The sequence below is a fragment of the Phyllostomus hastatus genome, unplaced genomic scaffold (assembly GCF_019186645.2).
Source record: "Phyllostomus hastatus isolate PE091 unplaced genomic scaffold, TTU_PhHast_1.1 phas_scaffold_21, whole genome shotgun sequence".
Classification (NCBI taxonomy): Eukaryota; Metazoa; Chordata; class Mammalia; order Chiroptera; family Phyllostomidae; genus Phyllostomus; species Phyllostomus hastatus.
The window spans coordinates 21,367,310-21,394,143 of NW_025334017.1; the positions used below are offsets into that span (position 1 = coordinate 21,367,310).

The following is a 26,834-nucleotide window of genomic DNA, read 5'->3' on the forward strand; positions in this document are numbered from 1 at the left end:
CTCTCAAACCCCCAGAACTACCCCCGGGAAGCCTCCCCGCCTGGCCGAGCGTCTCCTTGGCACCGCGGCCTCCGAGCACAGCGGCGCGCACACCTCGCGCCCTGCGGCCCGCGCCAAGTCCGGGCCCGACGGCTTCCCACCCCCAAGAGCTGGACGGGAGGCCGCCCTCCTCGACGGCCTCGCTCCCCCTGGGGACACGGGCGACCAGTTCGCCTCGGGCCCGCGGCCCACCCGGCCCGCGAAGGAAGCCCCCGCGGCGACGCGACGCTGGGCGCGGGCTCCAGACCTGGGAGCAGCGCCGGGACCCCGCGGACCTGCGGACGGGAGACCCGGCTCAAGAGCTCGGTTCTCCCAAGGTAACGCGTCTTTGAGCCCCTTCTCTTGATTACTGGTTGAAAAGCGCATTGGGGGCGGGGGGGGGGGTTCAAAACGGAACGAGACCGCAGAGCCCCGGAGGAGGCTGTGGGAAAGGACAGGAGGTAGGACGCGCACAGGAAAGTCGACCGCTCGCGGCGGCTGGGGCTCCAGGCCCCTTTGGGGAGCAGGTGTGAGCGGGGGTCGGGGGCCGGGGCAGCGCCCCTCATCTCAGCGGTCCCCGCGGGCCGGGAGCTGTGCGTGCGGGAGGGAAGTGCCGTGCGGGCCCGGCAAGGTCGCGGAGCTGGCGGGAGCGCCGGTGGGCTGCGGTCCACGGGCCCCCGGCGCGCTCGGCGAGGCGCGTGCCGCGCAGCGGGTCCGAGCCGCCGGCCGGACGTCGGCGGGCGCAGCGGAGACCACGCCCACGGCCCTGGGCGCCGCGGCCTCGCCCGGGACCGAGCGCAGACCTGTCGGGGCAGCTGCGGCGCAGAGGGCTCCTTAGGACCCGTGCTCCTGCGCCAGGTGGAAGCAGGTCACCCGCCGCGTCGTCGGGCGCCGGCTCAGGGCCTCGCGCGGCCGGCGCGGAGGTATCTCGTGCTTTCTCGCTGTCCGCGCGGAGCCGGGGCCCGAGCGCACCCTGCTGCCCGCGGGAGGAGGGCAGCGTCGGGGCGGGCGGCGGTCCGCGCTCCCCGCGCTCCGCACGCCCTTAGCGAGCGCGGTCCTCAGGCCCGGCAGGAGGCGCTGCGCGGACGAATTAAAAGCCAAGAGTTTAGGGGTGGCGTTTTTGTGTCCTAGGACAGGTCTCCCTTAGCTGAGTGACCGATTCAGATCCTCCCCTTCACCTCTTCTCTCTCCTCCTTGCGGTGGATGTGCGTGTTGAGGTAGTCAGAGGATGAATGCCAGCGAAAGGGGTTGAAGAGTGGCAAGTCTTAAGGTTTCAGACTTGCTGACCTTTTTAAAAAGAACAATTATGGCAGATATTCTAATTATTGACTATCTCCAAAGAGCTCGCCTGTCGCTGCCACTTGTTAAAGATCCTAAACATGTAACTCTTGCATAAGACATACTCATTTGTAGGGTTTGGTTCTAATTGTTTTATTGAAATAAAGGTTCATACAGGACTATTTCTGCTTATTGCTGTCTTCTGAAGATCACATAGTGACAAGAATAAGGAAAATAATTTCAATATAATTGCAAAAATATTGTTTGTGATGGCCCTTATCAATTATAAAAATCCTATTGTTTTACAGATATGTGGTGGACTGTAAATCATTAGTGAATCCGCTGGAATTGAAACAGTTAGCCAAAAATGAAATGTATTATTAGATTATTGTCATGTGTAAGTGTAGGACCACGTCATACCAGTGAGTAATCTGGAAACTCAGATCAGCACTAAAGGGAGATCCCTAACCTATTCAGATGTTTGGCCACTTTAGATTCTTGAGTTCTGTATAAACTTGGGGCTATGAAGGCATTGAATGGCAGTACCTTCACCTATGTATTCTCAGCCTCAAAGATACCCACCTCCTGGTGGAAGCCGGCACTCTTGGGCTTTGGTTTTTGGAAGTGATTGAAGCCATTTTGGAAATTATTCAGCAGTAATTACAAATGCAACATGTTAAAATATATGGAATACGAAGAGATATTTTTTATTCTGTTAATGATTAGTCTAAGTATGGAAGAACTAATTTCCAAAGAAAGCTTAAAGAAAAACCATCACTTGTTTTGTGGTACTGTGGTTTGGAAGTGATGCTGTTCTAGCTAACAAGCAACTATTTCAGGAGCTGAGTATATTAAAGTTAATATCTGCAGTTTTGGGAAAAGGGAGAGTTTATGGTCTATACCAGGGGTGTCAAACTCATTTTCACCAGGGGCCACATCAGCCTCATGGTTGCCTTCAAAGGGCCAAATGTAATTTCAGCTCCTTAACAGTTAAGGAGTAGTTACATTTATACAGTCCTAAAATTATTTCGGCCCTTTGAAAGCAACTGCAAAGCCGATGTGGCCCCTGGTGAAAATGAGTTTGACACCTCTGGTCTGTACAAAAGCCAGTTGTACCAGGCTACACAGTCCTTCACAGCTTTGCTCAAATACAGTGCTTCAACCTGAGGTGCAGGTTTCTGATAATGTGATGCTATTTCTTCGAACAGGTTAACCTTATAGTGGGTATAAAGTAAACCCTGGATAAATAAGATAATTCTTTTTATTTGATAATGAATAGGTTGGCTAGGTAGTAAAATTATATAGGAAGTTAAATACATAATAATCATATTAGCTTCCATTTATGTAGCATTTTGTAACTTATAAACTATTTGAAGATACATTTATCTCATTTGATTCTCACAATAAATGTTCTGAAGTAGATCTATTCTGTTGGTTTCATAATTGGGGAAACAGGCTCACAGTGGCGGCCTCAAGTTCATATAGCTAGTTTGTGGCAGAGCTGGGATTCAAACCCCAGGTACAGGAAGACATTTCATATTTACTTTTAAAATGCTACATTTTAAACATGTGTTTTTAAACTTTGTAATCAAAGTTTCTTTGAAATTACTAAATCTAGATAATTGGGTGATCTATTTTACTTCAGTAAAGACAACAGGGATGTGTGAGTGAACGAAACGTAGCAAAAATTCAGATTTAAGCAGTTGGATTAATCAACATTTAAATGCCCTCCACATCAAACAGGCACACTTCTGTAATACCCCTTCTATTATTTTCATGTTTTGTTGGTTTATGTAAGTTGGAGCATTATTTTTGTTTATTTGGAATACCTATTTCATGAGTGCAGAGAATATGTGTATCCATCTTGTTAATAGATATACCTTATCTGTGCTTGGAATTTAGTGGGTATAATACATAAGCGGTAAGTGAATATGCTCATACCCTTCGCTTCATCTTTTTGGAAATTCTATCCATTTTCAAAGCCTGACTCAGAGGCTACATCCTCTGAAATTCTTCTCTGATCTCGCCCACCTTTAAATTCTCACAGTGTTCTCATTTACTATCCATTATTAATATATATAACTTCATTATAAGTGTTATGATAAAATTGATAAGGAAATATAAACTTCCCCTAGCAAAATAAGTAATATGTACAATATTGGTCATAATAATTTTATTAGGAGTAGGCTGTGATTTTTTAAATTCAAGATATACAACCAGTATTTAGCATTATAATACTGTAACTTTGTTTTTAAAGATTTTATTTATTTATTTTTAGAGAGGGAAGGGAGGGAGATAGAGAGAGAGAGAAACATCAATGTGCGGTTGCTGGGGGTTATAGCCTGCAACCCAGTCATGTACCCTGGCTGGGAATCGAACCTGCGACATTTTGATTTGCAGCCCGCGCTCAATCCACTGGGCTATGCCAGCCAAGGCTATAATACTATAACTTTTAACATTAACCATGTCTCTTGAGTAAAAATTATAGGTATTTTTCTGTATAAGTTTTTATGACTGATGGATTCATTTACCACATGACATACTATTTCTTTCCCATACTGTAAATAAAAAGATGTATGCTCTAAGAGTACCATTGCATGTATTTTTTCAGAGATGGAGGACTGATTAACATTTAGTGCTTTCAAAGTAATTTTTTTAAAAACTCTAGAAATAAATTAGAAGTTTAATAGCAAAATTTAAAAAAACTGAGTGATAAGCAACTAGTATTTTTTCTTTTTACCTCCAGGACACAATCCAAGGGAAAAAGAGCTTTGCTTCATTTATTCTACATCCAAAGTTGAAAATGATTTGGTCTCAATGGGAAGATATGATCCAGTGTCAGTGGAAAATGCTTGCTTTTCACACCAGTAATTTTACATATATACTACTACCAGAAGTATACCCGGGGTAAATATACTTACTGACTGAAGTGTATTCCATACACTTGCAGAATGAGCACCACAAGCTAGCTCTACCTACTAGTATTCTATAGTAGATTTGTGAGGACACTTGATTCTTACATTTAATTCAATTAACTCTGCCATGCAACTGGAAAACCCAAAACCAGTGATATCTTGATTTTTCAAGTTGCATGGAACACTTGGTGTTCCTGAACCAAATGAGTGGATTTTCAGTTACAGAATGCAGAAGAATTTGTGATATAGTTTTGAAGTGGGAGGAGTGTGTGTGGAGAACATAGATGGTATTTCTGGTCTAAGATTGAATCTGTAAAAGTTCAAATTATGAGCCCTGGCCAGGTAGGTCTGTTGGTTAGAGCATTATCACAATGTACCAAGGTGCGGGTTTTATCTCCAGTCAGGGCACATAAAAGAATCAACAAATGAATGCATAAATAAGTGGAACAACAAATTGATGTCTCTGTATCCCCCACTTCCTCTCTTTCTCTAAAAAAAGTCAATACATTAAAAATATTTTTTCAATTTTTATTTTTTAAATTATATTTTATTGATTATGCTATTACAGTTGCCCTGGTTTTTCCTCCTTTGTTCCACTACACCCAGTATTCCCACTCCCTCAGGCAATCCTCCTACCATTGTTCATGTCCATGGGTCATGTGTATAAATTCTTTGGCCTCTCCATTTCCTATGCTGTACTTTAAATCCCCATGGCTATTCTATAACTACCTATTTGTACTTCTTAATCCCTTCACCTCTCCTCCCATTTCACCACACCCTCTTCCTATCTGGCAACCATCAAAATGCTTTCCTTATCCACAATGATGTCTCCATTCTTATTGTTTGCTTTGTTTGTTTTTAGATTCAATTGTTGATAGATATGTATTTATTGCTACTTTATTGTTTATAGTTTTTATCTTCTTTTTCTCAAATAACTCCCTTTGTCATTTCATATAATAATAGTTGGTGATGATGAGCTCCTTTAGTTTTTTCTTGTCTGGGAAGCTCTTACCTGCCCTTCAATTCTAAATGTTGGCTTTGCTAAGAAAAGCAATCTTGACTGTAGGTCCCTGCTTTTCATGACTTTGAACATTTCTCGCCAATCCCTTCTAGCCTGAAAAGTTTCTTTTGAGAAATCACCTGATAGTCTTCTGGGAACTCCCTTGTAGGTAACTAACTTCTTTTCTCTTGCTGCTTTTAAGATTCTCTCTTTATCTTTAGCCTCTGGCATTTTAATTATGATGCGTCTTGAAATGGGCCTCTTTGCATCTCTTTTGCTTGGGGCTCTCTGTACTTTCTGGACTTGCATGTCTATTTCCTTCAGCAAATTATGGGAGTTTTCTCTCATTATTTTTTCAAATAGATTTCCAATTATTTGGTCTTTCTCTTCTCCTTACAGCACCCCTATGATGCGAATGTTTAACCTCTTGAAGTTGTCCCAGAGGCTGCTTATACTTTGCTCATTGTTTGGATTCTTATTTCTTCTTCTTGTTCTGATTGGTTGTTTTTTCTTCCTTATGTTCCAAATCATTAATTTGATTCTTGCTTCATCAACTCTGTTGTTGTAATTTTTTCTTTATTTCAATTGGTGTACCCTTTATTTTTACTGGGTCTTTTTTATGCTGCTGAAGATCTCACTGAGTTCCTTGAGCATCATTATAACCAGTATTTTGAACTCTCCATCTGATAGATGGTTTATCTCCATTTTGTTTAGCTCTTTTTCTGGAGTTTTGATCTATTCTTTCATTTGGGTTATGTTTCTTTGTCTCTTCATGTTGGTAGCCTTCCTGTGTTTGTTTCTATGTATTAGGTAGAGGTGCTGCTATGACTCCCTGTCTTGGTAGCAGGGCCTAATGTAGTAGGTGTCCTACAGGGTGCAGTGGCACAGCCTCCCCTATCACCCAAGTTGGGTACTTGAAGAGTGCCCTTCACATGGGCTAAGTACACCCTTCTGTTGTAATTGAGACTCAGTTGCTGTTGGCAGGTCAATGGGAGGGATTTACCCAGGCCATTCAGCTACAAGGATTGGCTGCAAATGTTTACTACCACCCTCCACCCTCCATGGAGGATCAGCCATGTAGGGGCAGGGTGGTGGTGCTCCAGTGTGGTCTGTAGCTGTCCACTGGCTGTGTTGGCCCTGGGGTTTCCTAGGTGGTACAGGCCAAGATCAGCCCCAACCTGTGTTTTGCCTGGGGCCACTGTACCTGACCTATAAAGCAATCTGAGATGGCTGTTACTTGTGCTGGTCTGGGAGATTCCCAGACGAAGCCCAACTGTGAATCTAGGCTGGGTGCTGCAAGTGCAGGGTCTGGGGCTCACTGAAGTCAGCTGCTGTTTATTTAAGATGATATAGGAAGTTGTGCAGCATGAGCCAAAGCCAGCCATTCATATGGAAAAGCAGCTTGTGTGGGCCATAACTTGGGTGGGACGGTCTTTGGGGATCTCTAAGGTGGGTCAAACAGTGTTAGCCATGTTGGAATCTCAGATATGGTACCAGCTTGCTGGCTTTGTGGCCCTGCAGGAGGAGGGCCCAGAAAAGGGACAATGGCCTCTGTCCACCTTGATACCAGACACCTCAGACTCTCCCAGTACACCACTGGTGCCCTTTAAGCTGCCACCCCACTGCCGGAGCTCAGAGAAAGTGAATAGGTGAGTCCATGTATGGGTTTGTTAAGAGGAACTGCTTGGGGCTCCAGAAGTTTCTTCCACTGACTCAATCCCCACTGGTTTTTGCAGCCACATGTTGTGGGGACTTATCTTCCTGGCACTGGAACCCTGGGCTGGGTGGCCTGGTTTGGGGCTGGGACTCTTTGCTCCTGAGATTTTGCTCCTGAGATATCACTCTTGAATTTTTATCTACGACATGTGGGTGTGGTACTAGCCCATTCTGGGTCTGCTACCCTTCTATGAGTCAGGATGGATATTGTTTCTTTAATTCCATAGTTGTCAGATTTCCATTTAATTCGAATTCTGACAGTTCTGACTGATGGTGTTCTATATATTAGTTGTAATTTTGTTGTGGTTGTGTGAAGAGGTAAGCCATGTCTGCCTGTGCCGCCATCTTGACTAGAAGTCTCCAATTTTTAAAACGTACAAATTTTAAGTCCTTAGAAACAGTAGTGTGTATATTGTCTTTCAAGTTAGTGTTTCAGGCTTCTGCAGATAAATTCACAGAAATGCAATTTCTGGGTCATAAGGCAATTCCATTTTTAATTTTTTGAGGTATCTACATTACTGTTTTCCACAGTGGCTGTACCCATCCGCATTCTCATAAACAGTTCACAAGGTTCCACTTCACATCCTTGCCAACACTTGCTGTTTTTTTGATTTATTGATGATAGCTATTTTGATAGGTGTGGGATGACATCTCATTGTAGTTTTAATTTGAATTTCTCTGATGATTACTGACATTGAACATCTTTTCATATGTCTATTGGCAATCTATATATTTTCTTTGGGGAAATGTCTATTCTGTTCCTTTGCCCACTTTTAAATTGAGTTGTTTGTTTTTTTGATGTTGAGTTTTATGAGTTCTTCATAAATTTTGGATATTAATTCCTTATCAGATATATCATTGGTGAATATGTTCTCCTATTAAGTGGGTTTCTTTTCACTTTGTTGATGTTTTCCTTTGATGTGCAAAAGCTTTTTAGTTTGATGTAATCCCATTTGTTTATTTTTTCTTTTGTTTCCCTTGCCCAAGGAGATATATTAGAAAAAAATATTGCTGTCAGAAATGCCTCAAGATTTTACTGCCTATATTTTCTTCCAGGATTCTTATGGTTTTGAGGCTAAATTAAATGTTATTTTAAGTCTTTAATCCACTTTAAGTTTATTTTTGTGTATGGTGTAAGAAGGTTGTCTCATTTCGTATTTTGGGTAGATCTGTCCAATTTTCCTAATACCATTTATTGAATAGACTGTATTTACCTCATTATATGTTTTTGCCTTCTTTAACAAATATTAATTGACTATAAAGTTATAGGTTTATTTATGGGCTCTCTATTCTGTTTCATTGATCTATATGTCTGTTTTTATGCCAGTACCAGGCTGTTTTCATTATTATGAACTTGTAGTATAGTTTCATTTCAGATAGCAGGATTCCTCCTACTTTGTTCTTCTTCTCAAGATTGCTGTGGCTCTTCAGGGTCTTTTGTGGTTTCACATAAATGTTTGGACTATTTTTTCTATTTCTGTGAAATATGCCATTGGTATCTTGATAAGAATTGCATTGCATCTATAGATCGTTTGGAGTGGTATGGACATTTTAACAATGTTAATTTTTCCTATCCATGAACATGGTATATCCTTTCACTTATTTGTATCTCCTTCACTTTCTTTCTTCTGTCTCTTATAATTTTCCAAGTACATGTTTTTTACATTCTTGGTAAAATTTATTCCTAGGTATTTTATTCTTTTTGAAGCAATTGTGAATTGGATTGTTTTCTTAGTTTCCCTTTTTGATAGTTCATTATTGGTGTATAAAAATGTGACTGATTTCTGGATATTAAGTTTGTATCCTGCTACTTTACTGAATTAATTTATCCATTCTAGTAGTTTTTTAATGGAATTTTTAGGTACTCTACATATAGTATCTTGTCATCTGCAAATAGTGACAGTTTTCCTTTTCTTTTCAATTTGGATATCTTTTATTTCTTCTTCTTGTCTGATCACTGTGCCTGGGACTTCTAGCACTATGTTGAATAAGAGTGGTGAAAGTGGACATCCTTGTCATGTTCCTGATCTTAAGGGAAATGCTTGTACTTTTTGCTTATTAAGTATGATGTTGGCTGTGTGTTTGTAATATATGGCCTTTATAATGTCAAGATATGTTTCCTCTGTTTACACTTTGGTAAGAACTTTTGTCATAAATGGGTGCTGGATTTTTTCAAATGCTTTTTCTGCATTATTTGTTTTTTATCCTTTATTTTGTTTATGTGGTATGTCACATTTATTGATTCACAGATATGTACCAACCTTGAATCACTAGAATAAATTCCCCTTGATCATGGTGTGAGAAATTTGTTATGTATTGCTGGATCCAGTTTGCTAATATTTTAAAAAAGATTTTATTTATTCATATTTAGAGGGGAAGGGAGAGAGAAAGAGAGGGAAACATTAAGGTGTGGTTGCCTCTCATGCGTCCCCTACTGAGGACCTGGCCTGCAACCCAAGCATGTGCCCTGACTGGGAATCAAACCAATGACCCCTTGCTTCTGCAGTCCAGCCCTGAAGCCACTGAGCCACACCAGCCAGGGCCAGTTTGCTAATATTTTGTTGAGGATTTCAACACCTATGTTCATCGGCAATATTGGCTTATGATTTTTTTCTCTTGTAGTGTCTTTTTATGGTTTCAGTATTAGGATAATGCTAGCCTCACAAAATGAGTGTAGGTGTCTTCCCTACTCTTGAATTTTTTCGAATAGTTTGAGAATGAGAGGTGTTAGTTCTTCTTAGAATGTTTGGTAGAATTCACCTGTGAAGTCATCAAGCCCAGGTCTTTTGTTTGTGGGGAGTTTGTTGGTTATTGCTTCAATTTGACTAGGTGTAATCTGTTTATTCAGATTCTCTGATTCTTCTTGATTCAGTTTCAGAAGATCATATATTTCTAGGAATTTAACAGTTTCTCACAGATTGTCCAATTTGTTGACATGTAGCTGTTTGTAAAATTTACCTACAATCTTTTTTGTTTCTGTGGTATCAGTTGTTACTTCTCTTTCATTTCTGATTTTATTTATTTGGGTCCTCTTCCTTTTTTTTTCTTAATGAGTCTGGTTAAAGGTTTGCCAGTCTTTTCACAAAACCCACTCTTGGTTTCATTGATATTTTGTGTTTTCTTCTAAGACTCTATTTCATTTATTTCTGCTCTGGTCTTTATTATTTCCTTCCTTATACTCACTTTGGGCTTTGTTTGCTTTCCTTTTTTAAGTTCCTTTAAATGCAAAGTTAAGTTGTTTATTTGAGATTTTTTCCCCTTGAAATAGGCCTGCAATGCTATGAATTTCCCTCTTAGGACTGCTTTTACTGTGTCCCATAGATTTTGTGTTATTCTGTTCTCATTTTCATTTGTTCCAAAGTATCTTTTGATTCCTTCCTTGATGTCATTGTTAACGCATTCCTTGTTAAGTAACATGTTATTTGTCTTCCATGACATTGTGTGTTTTGTAGTTTTTTTCTTATGGTTGATTTCTGCAACCCAGGCATGGCCCTGACTGGGAATTGAACCAATGACCCTTCAGTTTGCAGGTTAGCGTTCAACCCAGTGAGCTGCACCAGCCAGGGCCCTTTAGCTTTTTCTTGTCTGAGAAGCTCTTTATTTCTCTTTCAATTTTAAATTATACCCTTGCTGGGTAAAGTAGTCTTGGTGGTAGGTCTTTGCTTTTCATCACTTTAAATATTTCATGCCAGTCCCTTCTGGCCTGAAGTGTTTCTGTTGAGAAATCAGTTGACATTCTTTTGGGAGCTCCCTTGTAGGTAACTAGTTGTCTTCCTCTTGTGGCCTTTAAGATTTTCTCTTTTTCTTTAAATTTTGCCATTTTAATTATGATTAGTCTTGATAGGGGCCTCTTTGGATTCATTCTGTTTGGGACTCTATGCTTTCTGGACCTGTATGTCTTTTTTCTTCACCTGGTTAGGGAAACTTTTGGTCATTGTTTCTTCAAACAGGTTCTCAATTCCTTGCTCTCTCTAATCCTTTTGGTAACTCTATGATGCAGATGCTGTTACATTTCAGGTTGTTCCCAAAGTCCCTTAAATTATTCTCATTTTTTAAAATTATTTTTTCTTTCTGCTGCTCTGATTGTGTGATTTCTCCTACCTTGTCTTCCAAATTGCTGATTTGATCATCTGCTTTATCCAAACTATTATTAATTCCTTCTAGTGTATTTTTCATTTCAGATACTGTATTCTTTATTTAAAAAAAATTTTAAGGATTTTATTTATTTATTTTTATAGACAGAAGGAAGGGAGAAAGAGAGGGAGAGAAATATCAGTGTGTGGTTTCCTGTCACATGCCCCCCACTGGGGACCTGGTCCACAACCCAGGCATGTGCCTTGACTAGTAATGGAACTGGTGACCCTTTGGTTCACAGCCTACACTCAATAAACTGAGCTACACCAGCCAGGGCAGTATTCTTTATTTCTGACTGGTCCTTTTTTATGGTTACTTTTTTTAAATCTTCATTTCTTTATTTTTATTGTTGTTCTAGTACTGTTGTCCCAATTTCCCTCCATTGCTGTCCCCTGTGTGGCCTACCTCCTGATCCCACAGTCGGTCCCTACCCTGTTGTCCACGTCCATGGGCCATTTATGCTTGTTCTTTAACTAGGCCCTTGCTGTTCTTTCCTCTCTGATTCCCCTCTCCTCTCCCTTCTGGTCCCTGTCAGTTTGTTCCTTGTTTCCTTGCCTCTGGTTCTATTTTGCTTATGTGTTTTATTCATTAGGTTCCTGTTATAAATGAGATCATATGGTATTTGTCTTTTGCCACCTGGCTTATTCAACTTAGCATAATATTCTCCAGTTCCATCCATGCTGTTGTGAAAGGTAGGAGTTCCTTCTTTCTTTCTGCTTCATAGTATTCCATTGTGTAAATTTATCACAGTTTTTTGATCCACTCATTTACTGATGGGCACTTAGGTTGCTTCCAGCATTTGGCTATTGTAAATAACACTGCTATGAACATAGGGGTGCATAGGTTCTTTTGAACTGATGTTTCAGGATTCGTAGAATATAGTCCCAGCAGTGGAATCACTGGGTCAAAAGGCAGTTCCATTTTTAGTTTTCTGAGGAAATTCCATAGTGTTTTTCACTGTGGCTACACCAGTCTGCATTTCCGCCAACAGTGCACTAGCAGCATTCCCTTTTCTTGCCAGAACTTGTGGTTTGTTGATTTGCTTATGATGGCCATTCTGACCAGTGTGAGGTAGTATCTCATTGTGGTTTTAATTTGTATCTTTCTTTTTTAAAAATATATTTTATTGATTATGCTATTACAGCTGTCCCATTTCCCCCCATTTATTCCCCTCCACCCTGTAATTTGCATTTTTCTGATGGCTAGTGATGTTGAACATCCAGTATTAATAAGGGTGTAAATAGATTAAGACTATCATAAGAAAGTAGAAATGAATATGAGATGACTAACTGAAAGAAAAATGATTTTGAGAGGGTAGAGGGAAGAGCAATAGTAAGAGTAGGGAATTGGGGCAAGGTGAAGAGAGAAAGTAAAATTTACATCGCAAGTAAGGGAATGAAGAAGGTGGAATGGAGCAAGAGAAATGAAGCATCTAGTGTTAGGTTTAAACAGAAATTAAAAACATATATAATGAGAGACAGAAATAAAAAGGAAAAATAAGTAAATAAATTAAAAAATAGGAACCATATTGGAGAAAAAGATCCACCTCAACACTATTGACAACAAAGAAGCTAAGATGAATATAAGTGGGATGGGAATAAGAGGGAACAAAGAAAGAAAGAAAAGCTTTAGAGATGTCTAGAGGAAAGGGGAGCAATTTTGAGATGGTAGAGGAAGAAGGAATACTAACAGTATGGAATGAAAACCAGGCTAAGACAGGGAAAAATAAAATTTGAGACAAAAAAAGAGAAAGGGCAAGAGGAAGGCAGAGTTGAGTGGGAGAGGGGAATGGTATAATTTGAGATTTGAAATACCAAAACAGTGCAGATCTAGAGATAGAATGGAAGTAATGCCACAACAACCATGCTATCCATAACCAACAAGCAAATAATGATAAAGGTGGAGAGAGAATAAGGGTATTTTAAAACCAGGAAAAAGAATGTGAGATGACCAGTGACAAGAAAAATGGTGAGGGGGCAGAAATAGTAAGAGTGCAGAATGGAAACAAGTTATAGCAAGAGAGAAAACAAAATTTAAAATGAAAATAAAAAGAGGAAATAAGTAGGTAAAATTGGGTAAGAGAAAGGAAGAGCAAAATATGAGATTTGAAATAAACTATAATATAAAATCCAGTGACTTGATATGCACAAACTTGAAAGACAAGAAATGAATGTTAAAAAGCTATGCAGGAGAGAAAAATATCACCAGTCATGAAGACTGCAGTGGAATTTGTTTCGGTAGCATCTAGTATTTATTACTGTTTTTTTTTTTTTTCTGGATCTGCCTTTGATGATGTCAGATGGTGTCCCAGGCTGGCCTTAAGCAGCCTGTTGGAGACTACTAGGGAACCACGTTCTGTGGCTGACTCCTTCAGTTGTTGATCTAGTCACTCTGCACTCAGCAGTTGAGCTTAAGCACCACGGGGCGGGGCAGAGTAATTCCTGTGGGTGTGGCTTTTGCTTTCACTCAGGCTCATGCCACTTGGAGGGGAGTAGTCTGCCTGTGCAAGATGGCTCCTGCAGTATTAGTCAATGACTCAGCACCAGGACCTTGGCAGCTACTCTCTCAGTTCTTTCCCCAAAGCCACTCTCTCCCCAGTCTTTCCTCAAGTCCACTCTCTAGTCCACTCTGTCCCCCATTTGCTGGAGCCCAGGGTAAGTGGCTGCAAATGAAATTTTATGTGTTGTCCTTTTAAAAGGCTCTCTGTGACTCCAGCCACCTATCCCTGATAAAGAGAAACCCTGCCGCTTTTCACAGCTGGATGTTGTCTGGCTTCTTTTCAGGCTCTGGTGCTGTAGGCTGGGGAGCCTAGCATGGGGTTCAGACCTCACACTTCTCAGGGGGAAGCCCCTGGCTGCTGAAATATTCCTTAGGCACTTCAGCTGCTGCCTGTGGGAGCCCAACCAACACTCTGACGTCTCCTCTGCACTCTGTACAAGTCCGGTGCACTCTGTACACTACGGTGAAACTGTTTCTTCTGTCTGTCCATGGTTATAAGGTTTTTCTCCCGCTATTGTTCAGTTGTTTATTCTGGATGATTTCTTTGCAATTTAGTTGTAATTCCAGATTGGTCCTGGGAGGAGGTTAGTGTAGCTTCTACTTACTCCTCCACCATTGTGGATCTTCTAAGTAAAATCCTTGAAAAGCAGCATCAGGAAGAAGTCGGACTGCTGGGTGCAGAGCTGGAATCCCTACTGCTACATCCTTAGCGCCATGTCTTGGGAAGCTCAGGGCTTTTGTTATGGTTTCTATGTCCTTTTTCATGATGTTGAGAATTTATAACTATTACTTTGAACTCTATATCTGATAAATTCATTTTATTTAGCTGTTGTTTTAGATATTTTACCTGTCCTTTCACTTGGAACCTGTTTCTTTGACTCCCCATTTGGCTGCCTCATTATGTTTGATTCTGTGTATTAAATAGGTCTGCTATGACTCCAAGTTTTCATGAGGTGGCCTTATGTAGTTGGTGTCCTATGAGGTCCAGTGGTGCAGTGTCCTTGATCACCGGAACTGGATGTTCCAGGAATGTCCCTTATGTGGGTTATGTGGACCTTGTTGTAATTGAGTCTTGATTGCTATTGGCCCATTTATGTGTGGGATAGGCCCTCATGCTGGCTAAGTATGAGGCTAAACACTGACAGCAGTGTGAGTGCTGCTGTGCAGGTGCTGACCACATGAAGTAGAATTTACTTTTAGGGTTTGGTGCCTGCGGAGATCCTCCTTTGGATGTGCTGCTTGTGAAGCTTAGGATCCTGCTCTGATGTTGTCAGAAGCTGACTACAGGGTGTGTTGGTTTCTGGGACTCTTGGGCAGGACTCTGGTGAAGGTCAGTGTAAGATGCTGCCCGTGACTGGCTCTTGGCAAACTGGAGCAGTCTCGATTTGGCTTCTCCTATAAATCCTTGGTTATGAGACTTCTCTTAGCTAGTCTTCAGTTGGTTATTAAGGATGATAGATCTATAATTTAGTTGCAATTCCAGTTTGTTCTTGGGATGAGGTGAGTGCAGCTTTTACCTACTCCATAGCCATCTTAGATCTCTGTCAAATTGTTGGACCTGGCAGGTGTAAGAGAAGTAGAAAGAAACATTCTCGATTCAAAACAATCAAAATAAGTCACTGTCCAAGAAAAGCTACAGCAGGGGAATCTGGCAGTGAGGAATATTGTAAGTAGAGCAGAATGCTAATAGCCCAGTGTCTCCATCATCTTCACTCTTCAGATTCTCAGCACGAAACTCTGCTTTCTCCCTTTTTACCCTCTTCTCTTGTACTCTTCTTCAGCTTCCCTCACCAATAGTAGCTCCAGTACTGCTTTCTTAAAAAGGAAAAGAGAGACCCAGGCAGCTCAAAATTCAAAGTCATAATCCTAAAATGTATTTTTTGGTTAATTTAACTAAATGAAAGCAACTTTTAAAAGTTATTTCCTTAAACTTTGAAATGTAATATATTTTGGCCAGGTGACTCGAAATGGGAAACAGATAAAGATGACTTACTGGCTAGCGAAACACCAGCATAAAACAGACAGCTCACTTCCCTCCCCCCACCCCCTGCATTTCCCCTGGGCCAGCTGTTAATGTTTAACCTTCATTTACTACTTCAAGAGTCGTATTTACACTTTTCCAGCAACACTTTATCCATATGTTCATTGGCCTTATACATTATATATGGCTCTTTTAGGCCAGCTTCCTAATCTTCTCATTAAGAAAATGTCACACTCACCGCAAATAACCCTATAGAAGATGTCAGATGATATCACCACTAAAATAACCCCATAGAAGATGTCATCTGATATCACTTATAGGCTTCCTTTCATTCTGCCAGTAATAGTCTTTGCCAGGCTTTTCTTCCCACTCAGACAGCTAGGATGTTTCCTTTTCATTATTCAATTGACAGGAAAAAAATCTAAAAATACTTCACGATTCACTTGATATCAGATAATAAATTCAACTTCCTGAAGAGGATCATCTAAAACAAGTAATCATTATTTCTCTTATAAATTTCATACTGGAATGTTACTGTTTTAAGACTATGGCAGGGAATATAGCAAGAAATAACAGAATGGGCTTTACCTTTTGTTTGATAAGTTATTTATTCCTCGTTCTTCTTTATGTTCCAGAGATTGAAAGAATTGACAAGTGAGGTTTAGGAAGTGTTTCTATGAACCTATTGATCTCATTATTTTGACTACTTAAGGTATATATATTATGGGCAATGTCAATGAATTTTCAAATTGCTCTGGCTAGGTTTGGTTATTCATAGTGGTTAATTCAGTGAAGTTGCAGTTAAGATACTTGTATCAAAAACTTAACATGTACTGATTATCTAATTGACCTATATCCATTCAGTATCACCAAGTTCAAGGTTTTCATCTGTAAAATGGTTGTAAGCATATTTATCTTTTATAAGGAATATTTAACATTTTGGTATAAGGGATGCCAGATAAGTTATATCATAAAACAAATTTAACATATTACAACTAATTATTAGACCACTTCTCTCTTTAAAATTGCTTAGTGCTTTATAAATAATGTGTGACCTGAGTAAATGTGTCTTATTCCTCTCTGACTTGTTCTTGGCTCAAAGGGATACTAACTTTTACCAGAATCTACTACTTTTTCCAAAGTAGGTCCAATTGACAAAAAAAAGTTCAGCTAAAACTTCATTTCATCAAAAATAATTTCCTCTATGCACAGAATTAGGTTGTCTCATCTAGGGCAGTTCTATATAGCCATGTGGTGCTGATTCTCCATTTTACACTCCTTCATTTTTTAGTATATAGAGTTATCTCTATGCATGTCCATTTTTGGAATCAGTGTGAATGAAATTCTGCCTGAAAATCCATGTATCTAAAATGAACATTATAGTGATTTTCTATGTAACTAGGGAACTACTTCTGCTGCAGACTATAAATCATTATGCCAACTTTGACGGTTGTGAGATATTGACAGCTCCTGTTAAACTAAATTACACTTTTCACATTTAGACTCATTACTCTTAATTCTGACATCATTTTTGCCCGCAGCACTAATTTTGGTGCTTAGTCACTGACTTGCATTTTAACAATTTGTCTTATGCTTTTCTCTTTTTGAGAATGTAATGCTCACAATGGCAAGTTCTGCATATTGTACGATATTTTAGTGCCTCACAACTCCTGAGCATAGTTTTGGCATGTGGTATACACTCAGGGAAGTATTCTTTAAATAAACATGACATGTTTTTATTAAGTGTTGTGCAAGGTATTTTTCTAGAAATATGAATAATTTAAAATATTATCTCTGTCTCTGTGATATATGCAATCATAGTAACATTCACAAAAATTTATTAGAGCCACAGTCCTCTATGTGTAATTCTGAAATTGAAAAATCCCAGAAAACATATTTTTTTTGGTAATATATTTGGCAGTAAAATTTAACCAGGGATTAACTTATTTGGCAGAAAAACCTGGCTGGAACTGATATGAAGCTATGTATACTTTTCATTTATTCCACTTAAGAATACTTACATGTTTCACTTCAGAAATATTAATGCTTTAAATTATGGTGGTGTTATATTTTACATGATATATGTGCTGTATTACCTTTTGAAATCTGAAAAATTCTGACTTCCAAAATACATTTGACCTCAAGAGTTTTGGAGATTGTGGATCTGTGTAACATACAAAAAGTTAAATAACAACTAATGTAATAACAACTAATGTAATAATATCAGAATTTCAGACCAGTTCTTGGAAATCGCTTGAAGGGTCATGATGTCTCTGTTGGGTGTCCCTGAAAATGGGCAGGTACCCAGTCTTGGATCCCAGGGGCCAGCGACAGATGACTTGGGAATATTTTCCTGACATGTCCAGGCACAATAAGAGCCAGAGCATCTATACAAACCAAGTCCTTTAGAGAGCACTGAGGATCAAAACCAGGGAAACTAAGTTCCATCATTGGAGGGTAAGAGGTGGCTTGAAAAAAGAAGTCAGAGAGACACTAGAATAGAAGGAAGAATTAAGGGTGAGGCGAGAGCCCTAGACAGTCACAACCAAGGATGGTAGATCTGTAACCCTATGCTGCAAAGTAGATGGTTTTGACATGAAGTGTAGAGTTGGAATGGGCTGGTCAGACAACTGTTGGATATGAAAGGGGGACCTTTAAATATTATTTACCCTGGGACACTTCCCCTATTTTACAAATGAGTAATCTGAAGTTAAACAATTATTTTCAAACATCTAGTTAGTGGTTGAGCCACAATACAAATCCAAGTTTCATATTGCCTACCTAGTGCTATTTCTACAACCATAGGGAGACAGTGTTTCAGTCTAGAGTGGTCATGGATGACTTTTCAGAATAGATGAGATTTGAATTGGACTGTAGTAGTTTGCCAAAAGTCTGTATTTGCTAGGACAAAATAATTGCCTTTGACACTTACTGGATTTCATTGTTTAAGTATTACAAAGGCATAGGTCATATGGACTTAGATTTTCCAAGGACTCTTTCTCTATGGAGTGAGATCTCTGAATATATCTGGACTATTGATTCAGATATTTTGGTAAAATGAAAGTAAAAAAGAAATTAATATCAACAATATATTGAAAACAATTATTTAACATTTACTGTTTGTATGCAAAGCATTGATAAGATGTGTTCTCTGACTTCAGGTTGTTTAGGATTTAGTAAGAGTTTACTTTAAATAGTTAAATAAGTAAGTAAACATAATAATCATACCAACATCTGAATCATAACAGTGCTGGAAGCAGAAGAGGAAGAGGAAGAAATTGAAAACTTATTTGAAAAAATAATGAAAGAAAACTTCAGTAATTTGGTGAAGGAAATACACATGCAAGTCCAGGAAGCACAGAGAGTCCCAAACAAGTTGGATCCAAAGAGGATCACACCAAGATATCATAATTAAAATGCCAAAGATGAAAGATAAAGAGAGAATCTTAAAAGCAGCAAGAGAAAAGTAGAGAGTTACCTACAAGGGAGTTTCCATAAGACTGTCAGCTGATTTCTCAAAAGAAACTTTGCAGGCAAGAAGGGACTGGCAAGAAGTATCAAAGTCATGAAAAGCAAGGACCTACAACCTAGATTACTCTATCCAGCAAAGCTATCATTTAGAATCCAAGGGGAGATAAAGAGCTTCCGAGACAAGGTAAAGCTAAAGGAGTTCATCATCAGCAAGCCATTATCACACAAAATGTTATAGGGACTTATTTAAGAAAAAGAAGATAAAATCTATAATATTAAAAGAGCAAGAGATTCACAGCTATCAACAACTGAATCTAAAAAAACACAAAACAAAGTAAGCAAACAACCAAAACTGGAACAGAACCATAAATATGGAGATAATTTGGAAGGTTATCAGCTGGGAGGGGAAAAGGGGAGAATGGGAGAAAAGTTGCAGGGATTAAGAAGCATAAATGGTAGGTACAAAATAGACAAGGGGATGTTAAGAATAGAATGGGAAATTGAGAAGCCAAAGAACTTATATGCATGATACATGGACGTGAACGAAGTGGGGAGGGATTGCTGGAGGGAAGGGGGGTACCAGGCAGAGGTGGGACACAGAGGGAAACTTGAGAAAACTGTAATAGCATAATCAATAAAATATATTTAAAAATATAATAAGCTCTATGGAGCTCAGATATGTTTAGCTGGAATGAATCAGCCTCTGAAAGTGTGGTACGACTGGCTATTCAACTTTTTGTTGGGACTGCTTAAAATTGCTTAGCATTTCATGATGTAAATATTTTGATACTGTGCACTCCTTGACTAATATGAAAGCATTTATCATCTTTGAAGAAAGCTTGTAACCCTCATAAATCAACTTAGAGTATAAAGTTTCTAATTAAATATGGTCAGGGATAACACAACGATATCCCCAAATCCCCTCTTCTGAGTCCCAAGCATGTCTGAGAACTATCATATTCATTTTACTTTATGTTGTGTTAACTAATGGTAAAAATATTTGCTTGGAACTGCATAGCATTGTGATTGACTGGTGAACATTTCGATAAAGGAGATCTAAACAAAGATAACATTTTTCAAAATAAGGGCATTGCTGGTACTTGACTACCTGTTCTGTAACACATTTATTCAGTTTTGCCAGTTAATTTAGATTAGAACATTTGAAGTTCCAAGCTTGTGACTATCTTTACAGAACAAACCATTTTGTGTAAATTTCTTGTAGGTGTTTTTCTAAACAATTTTTTTCACTTTTGACTGGGGTTCACATATTGAAATAAATTTTACATGTGACCCAGTACACATATGCATATGTACGTAACTGAAACAATGCTTTAATGAAACAATACCTACTTTATTATGTGTGCTGCATGATAAGATTTGTATTGTGTTCTATTTTATTCTTTTGACACAGAAAGCCACTAACAATTGATTTGTAACTCTCTAAAAGATCATAAGCTGCAGTTTGAAAAGCTTGAGCTAAAAAATTTTTTAAGGGCAGTTATTATGTTCTTATTTAACTTTTATTCCACTGTGCCTAGGTCTATGCTCAGCAGAGAGATGGTATTTAAATAATGTTTATTGAATGCTTTGTTTTTGATCTAGTTTCAGAGATGTTACTGTATTTGTGAAGTTTGTAAATAGCAGCTGCATGAAACTGGTGAAAGAGATTAGAAGAAAATTATAATAAGAAGATGAAGATAAAATATATGAGAAGAGACAGAAGTCACCATGCACTTGAGTAAACCCACAGTAACAATGCGTTTACTCTGTAAGATATTATAGAATTGAGTACTGACTTGTATTTTTTTCAGATGCCACTATTTTAAACTCAGTATTCATTCCACTAATAATTTTATGTTGAAACTATCACCTCACAACCATATGTGACTTTTTCCTAACTGCTTTTGTGTGTGTGTATGTGTGTGTGAAGCCTAGCTTTGATTAATGGTCACTTTTCTAAAAAAAAAAATAAATAAGACCTACACCTTGTAAATTTTGTGTACTTATACTTTATTACAATTCTTCAAACAATATTCTGATCCAAATACTACTTGAGTATAAATCACTTTTTTTCTTCTAATAGTATAAAGGTTATTTTTTTTCCTGTAGTGATGTTTGCTTAATTTTAATCTTCAGGATGGTCATTATTAATTTAAACTTTTCTATTTGTGATCATTAATACCTTTTGAGGGTTTTTTAAAACAAATATTTTGGTACCTTATATATTCAACTCAAATAAAATTCTATTATAACAAAAATTATTAGAACAGAAATTTCTGAAAAATTTGTTGGTATTTTCCAGCTGTTAAGTTTTTTGTTTGTAGCAATAATTTGTATAACAGGGTTTCTGTTTAGCAAGAGAGTTAGGTTAGTTTAACAATTTTCTGGGTTTTGATTAACCCAAATGTATAAAAGATACATAATTTATTTCAGATATAATAGGATTAAATTATATCAGCAAATCAGGTAATTGTCACATTATAATTTAGCATTAAATAATGTATTAGTGTATAATTATTTTAAAAATTAATGTTTTCTTCTCAGCCAGGTAACTAAATTCCTCAGTGGACTCTTCCTCCTTTTGTTCTTGTTTCCAGTTTTTCCTTTCTTTCTATTTTTTTTGTATCATACAAATACTTTGGTGCTTTATACAGTGTAGAAACTTACTGAATGCTTATTGATTAATTTTAAGCTAAGTTATTGCCTAAAACATTTAGGATCATTAAGGCTCTCTGACATTAATATTAGCTAGTGGATAATGAATTGAGGTTAGAAGTCAGAAAACTGAGTCCCTAATTCTATTTTTTAATAGCTCAGTGACTTTAATCTTTATGTTCTTTTATTTTTCATCTGTACTTACATATTGTTAATAGTTCCTGCCTTTTGTCTGTTTCATAGCACAGTGTGAAGATCATAGGAGATAATTAAAACAATTTTTCTCTAAAAATTTAAAAAGCACACTACATGTACAAGTGATTAGTATGGCTTTTCATGCTTGGTTGTGATTAAATGAGATGATAGATGTAAAATGACTACCACAGAGCTTAGCATAGGATAAACACTTAGTAATGGTTGCTGCTTTAACTTGTATGTGTACATATAAATTTCAGTTATTTTATATTTTACATTTAATAAAGTTTAATAATATTAATGTTTTTATAAATCTATTTTTCATGCTTCTCATTTTCTGTCTGTGGTTCTCTTAACTGGAATCTGCCCCCTTTCCAAAATCTGGTCTTTTTTTTTAACCTTTTGCCATTTTTATGTTTTTACATATAAATTAGTTAAAATTTATAATTTGATAATTGAAAATAAAAATTTCAAAGCAAATAATTTGATATTCCAGTTATATAATTCCATGGGATTGAATATTTTGAATTCCATATTTTGAATTATGTCAACTAGAATTCAATATGTAATCATGTAATAATAGGGTATTTGGTTATTTGACTAATAGTTGCCTTGAATGATATGATTTTGATTAATTCTATTATGTTCTATCTCAGATAAATAACCTTCATATTTAGTTATTTTATAAGCAACAGATATTTTACCAAAAAAGAAATTTACCATTTGGTGATAAAATAGTACAAAGGGAATTTAAAGTTAACAATTTAGAGCCCATACACATAATTACTGTATTTTTCAGACCATAAGATGCACCTAGGTTTTAAAGGAGGAAAATAGGAAAAAATTTTTGAAGCACAAAATGTGGTAAAAGATTTAATAGCATAAATGACAATATTTCACCAATGTAAATGTAAACAGAACTCAACAGCAACATTAACAACCATTATTCCTCCCAAATTGGGGAGGGGGGGTGCGTCTTATACTCCAAAATATATGGTTTACTTATTATAATATTGTTATAGCTTTCTTCATATTTTTATTCAAATTATTATTTATTTTTTCCCTATCATAAAAGTAATCTCATTATAGAGACTGCAGTCTTCTTTCTTTAAACATTCAGGCTTTTGCAATTCAAAATTGTATAAATAGGAGTTATTTAAATATTTTAACTGTTCCTAAAGGGAGGAAAAAGCATGATCATGTGTGTATACATGTACATATGTGTGATTTAATTAAAGATTCTTTTTCTTTTCCTTTCAGGAACCTTCCCAAAATGTTAGATGAGGAGTAGAAAAACATTTTCAACTTTTGTTTCACTTGGTGAACCAGTCAGGGACTGTTTGTGCAAAATAATCCAACATCAGCATAAGTTTTTTTGGCTGTGTTTTCTCAAGAGCAAGAAAAGATTTTACTTCCAATTTCTGCACATTATTTTTTTATTGGTTGGTTGTATTTTCCATTCAGCACCAATTTACTTTCATTTTCTTGGGCATTAATCTGCTCATTTTGGAAGAATAAGTAATTAAAACAGTTTTGAAAATAGTTTTTTTTTTGGTGCCTGTTTATGATCTTTTGTTTGAGTATCTACAAAAGCAATAAAAGTACTGGTCCAAACCCTCAAGATGCAGATGGTGTCATGAATGTTTTGAAGACAGGAAACCATACAGTACTATTTTAAGTACTTCTATTTACTTTTAAGTCAAATAAATTTTTTCCCTCCTCTTTAAAGTACCTGACTGGCAAGAGAATTTTTATGGTATCCATTTAAAGAATTTTTATGGCATCCATTTACAGAAAAAAATCTAATTTTCTAGTAGATTGAGGTTTGACTACCACAGCTCTTGAGGACATAGAGATCTAGGACTTAGTTTGGAGTTAGCTTATGTTTTCAATTGCTTATTTGCTGACTTCTTAAAAATGTGTTAATTTTTAATCTGTTTCTTTATTTCCTTACATATAATTACATCATCTCCTTAACCAAGAGAGTTGCTGTGTGGTCCTCAGCTCTGTATCATTAATGAAGATCTTTGTGTGTTGGGTTTCCTTGGAGGTTAGTACTTGACTCTTGGTTTGCTTGGATTCATTATTGGGATTTTCCTGACTGTACTATCAGTGCTTTATTTTTTAATTTTTTCATGTGACGATACCTTCCCTAAAACTTTTATATTGTATTTTTGCACCTCTTAGTTCTACTTACTTTAATAGTGGACATTCTAATAAAAACTGGCCAAATAAACAAGTGAAGCAAAACAAAAATCACCTTGTCCAGCTTCTGGAAAATCTTGACTGTCCATATTTACTTTCCTTTTTATTTCATGTCTCAATTATTACTACTTTTAAAAATTAGTTGGAGTTCCTGTTAATCCCACTGGATCATGCTCTCTTTATTCCTAACATTTCTTAAATCTGTCCGTTTCATATCAGTATCAGTATGGTTTCCAGAGTCTAAGAAACTGATCCATCTAAACCATGAACAGATCACTGCCCCTTAAAAACTATTTAATAATTCCTCATCATGTACAAAAGAAAATTAATATTAGCATTAAATACAATGATCTATCCCTCCTTTCCTCCCTCCCTGTCACTTATTTTGGCAATATGAGCCTATATGTAATTCACAGAATTTACTATGCTGTTTTTTGTGCTGCGGTTTGTGTATGTCCTTGCTTAAAACTTTTTCTTCTTTTCACCCCTTGCTTGCCTGGCTAGGAAGAAAGACTTTCATGTTTCAAAACTTTGGTTGGATATTATTATTTCCAGGAAATCTTACTGGCTGGTCACGTGACTCTGTCTCCTTTGGATTTTTCCATTGCAATCCTTAACTCTATTATATAAGCACTTACCTATTTATTGCTATCATTCATTAGAGGGGACAAACTGTAGTTGGCTTTGTGACTGAAACTGTTGCAAAAGAATATCTGCTGTTCTGAACCTTCTTAACTCTACGTGAAAAGTAAATTGCATGTGCTGTGCAAAGTGTTGATAAAAGACAAGACTGTGCCAAACGCAAAAGAACATATAGGTTTCTGATACTTTCATTGAAAGAGGTAACTGATCCAGTATCCCAAACTTCTAACTTTTTCCTATTCTGAATCTATTCATGATGAGAGAGTGAGCCACTGCATTACACCCTGGAAATTCTGGATCAAGAGAATTGTTTGTTGCTTTGTGAAACTGTCTCTGACTTGGACAGTTTTTGGTATGAGATCATTTTAGACATGCTATACTCTATGTGGCTTGTGTATTTCCCAGTGATGCTGACAACAGAAAGAAAAATATAGCTAACTTGCTTCTAGCTCCAAAACAACCTCAGTTCGTAGTCATTCTCCAAAAGCACTTGGTAGGAGATATAGTGGAACACTATGCCTTTCCACGTTTTTAGAAGGATGGCAATAGGAAAAAAGTTGCTTTCACCAAGCCAGTTTTCTACATTTCTATAGTTCATGAACTTTAACCTCTCAAAGAATTTTTAAAAGACAACAGAATTTTAAACATAGTCAAGAAAGCATTTTAATGCTAATTTCTACTTTCCTCCATTCATAGAACTTGACTCATTACCCATATATTTCTGGGAGGAGGATTTTCCCCAAATTCATGGGAAGTAAGCATTTTAAAACTAATGAAGCTCATATTAATTTTGAAGGGTACACACATACACTTGTTGGTTTATTTATAACAAGAAAAATAATTGTTAAGAAATGCTCAGTAGTCTGCGAGTTAAAACAATTCTCCACTGCATTTTTGCTAAATTGTCCAATTAATACTATTTTAGCTACTTATTTTAGGAGCATATGAAGTGATTTTATCACTTTATTATAAAAGATAGAAAATGAGCATTTGAACTGTGGCTAGTATGACTGAGGAACTGAATTTATAATTTAATTAAATTTAAATTTACATAGCCACATGTGGCAAGTGGCTTCCATGTCGGACTGTGACGATCTAGGATATACCGGTATCATCAGCCAGTTAAAAAAAATTTTGAATATAAGGAAAGAATTATTCATTATCTACTGACCCATAATATATAGTGCTGATGTATTATCCTATTCGGAAGATGCAATTTTTGTAGTAAAAAATATCATCATGGCTTGAAAACTCAATGCATTTGATATAAGAAAACTAGATATCTTAAAAGGATACAGTTATTGTTCTCAAGGGATCTATAATTTAGGTACAGAAAAGATAATGAATGGTGCTAGCTCTGAATTAAGAATTTTAGTACAAACTGGCACCTTTTGTTAAATTCTTTCATTATATTTGTTGAGACAAAGACCTGGTCAACATTTTTGGAAAACAGCTAGAAATTTTACATACTTTTCACCATCTAAGAATTTCATTATTATAAGGATAACAAAATCAAACTCTTTTGTTAAGTTTAAGTGTGCACATTGAGGCTAAGAGTAGAGGGGGTTTTAGCAAAAGGAGGAAGTTAAAAGGCAAGAGCAAAGGAAGGAGTGAGTAAATCAACTGATTTGACTTAGTTGAAATGATCTAGAATATGTGTACAGATTTTTAAAGAGTCTGCATTATAATCCCCAATTACTTCAGAGTTCTGGGAAGACAGATATTAGGAAAGTGAGAAGACAAGAAAAAAAATTGCCTGGAAGATATTGTTGCTGAGTGGGAGAAGATGAGAGTAATGGACAGCCTAGGCAGTCTAGAGTAAGTCAGAAGTGTGGTCTCACCCCGCCTAGTGCTTCTGTCTATAGATTGGAATTAAAATAATCTTTAATTGTCATCCATTCTTTACTTCAACTGGTTATTATTCCATTTTGTAGATTACTTTTTTCAACTAAGTTATATGATATGTTTGCTATGTAACAATTTAATGTTTCTTAGGTGGTGGCTAAAGAAATTTTGCTATGTGAAAAGCCATTATCGCTCTTATCGGTAGTACTGTCATCCAAGAGGAGTCAAATAAGGAAACCAATAATAGTGTATTTTCCACCACCCATGGAGGTGAGCACTC

The 26,834-nt window shown here is 37.3% G+C and overlaps 1 pseudogene; it reads right to left on the bottom strand.

Annotated features, from left to right (window-relative positions):
- Positions 1-852: 852 nt before the first annotated feature.
- The window catches only part of LOC123833265, a 34,960-nt pseudogene continuing 8,978 nt past the window's right edge, over positions 853-26,834 (bottom strand).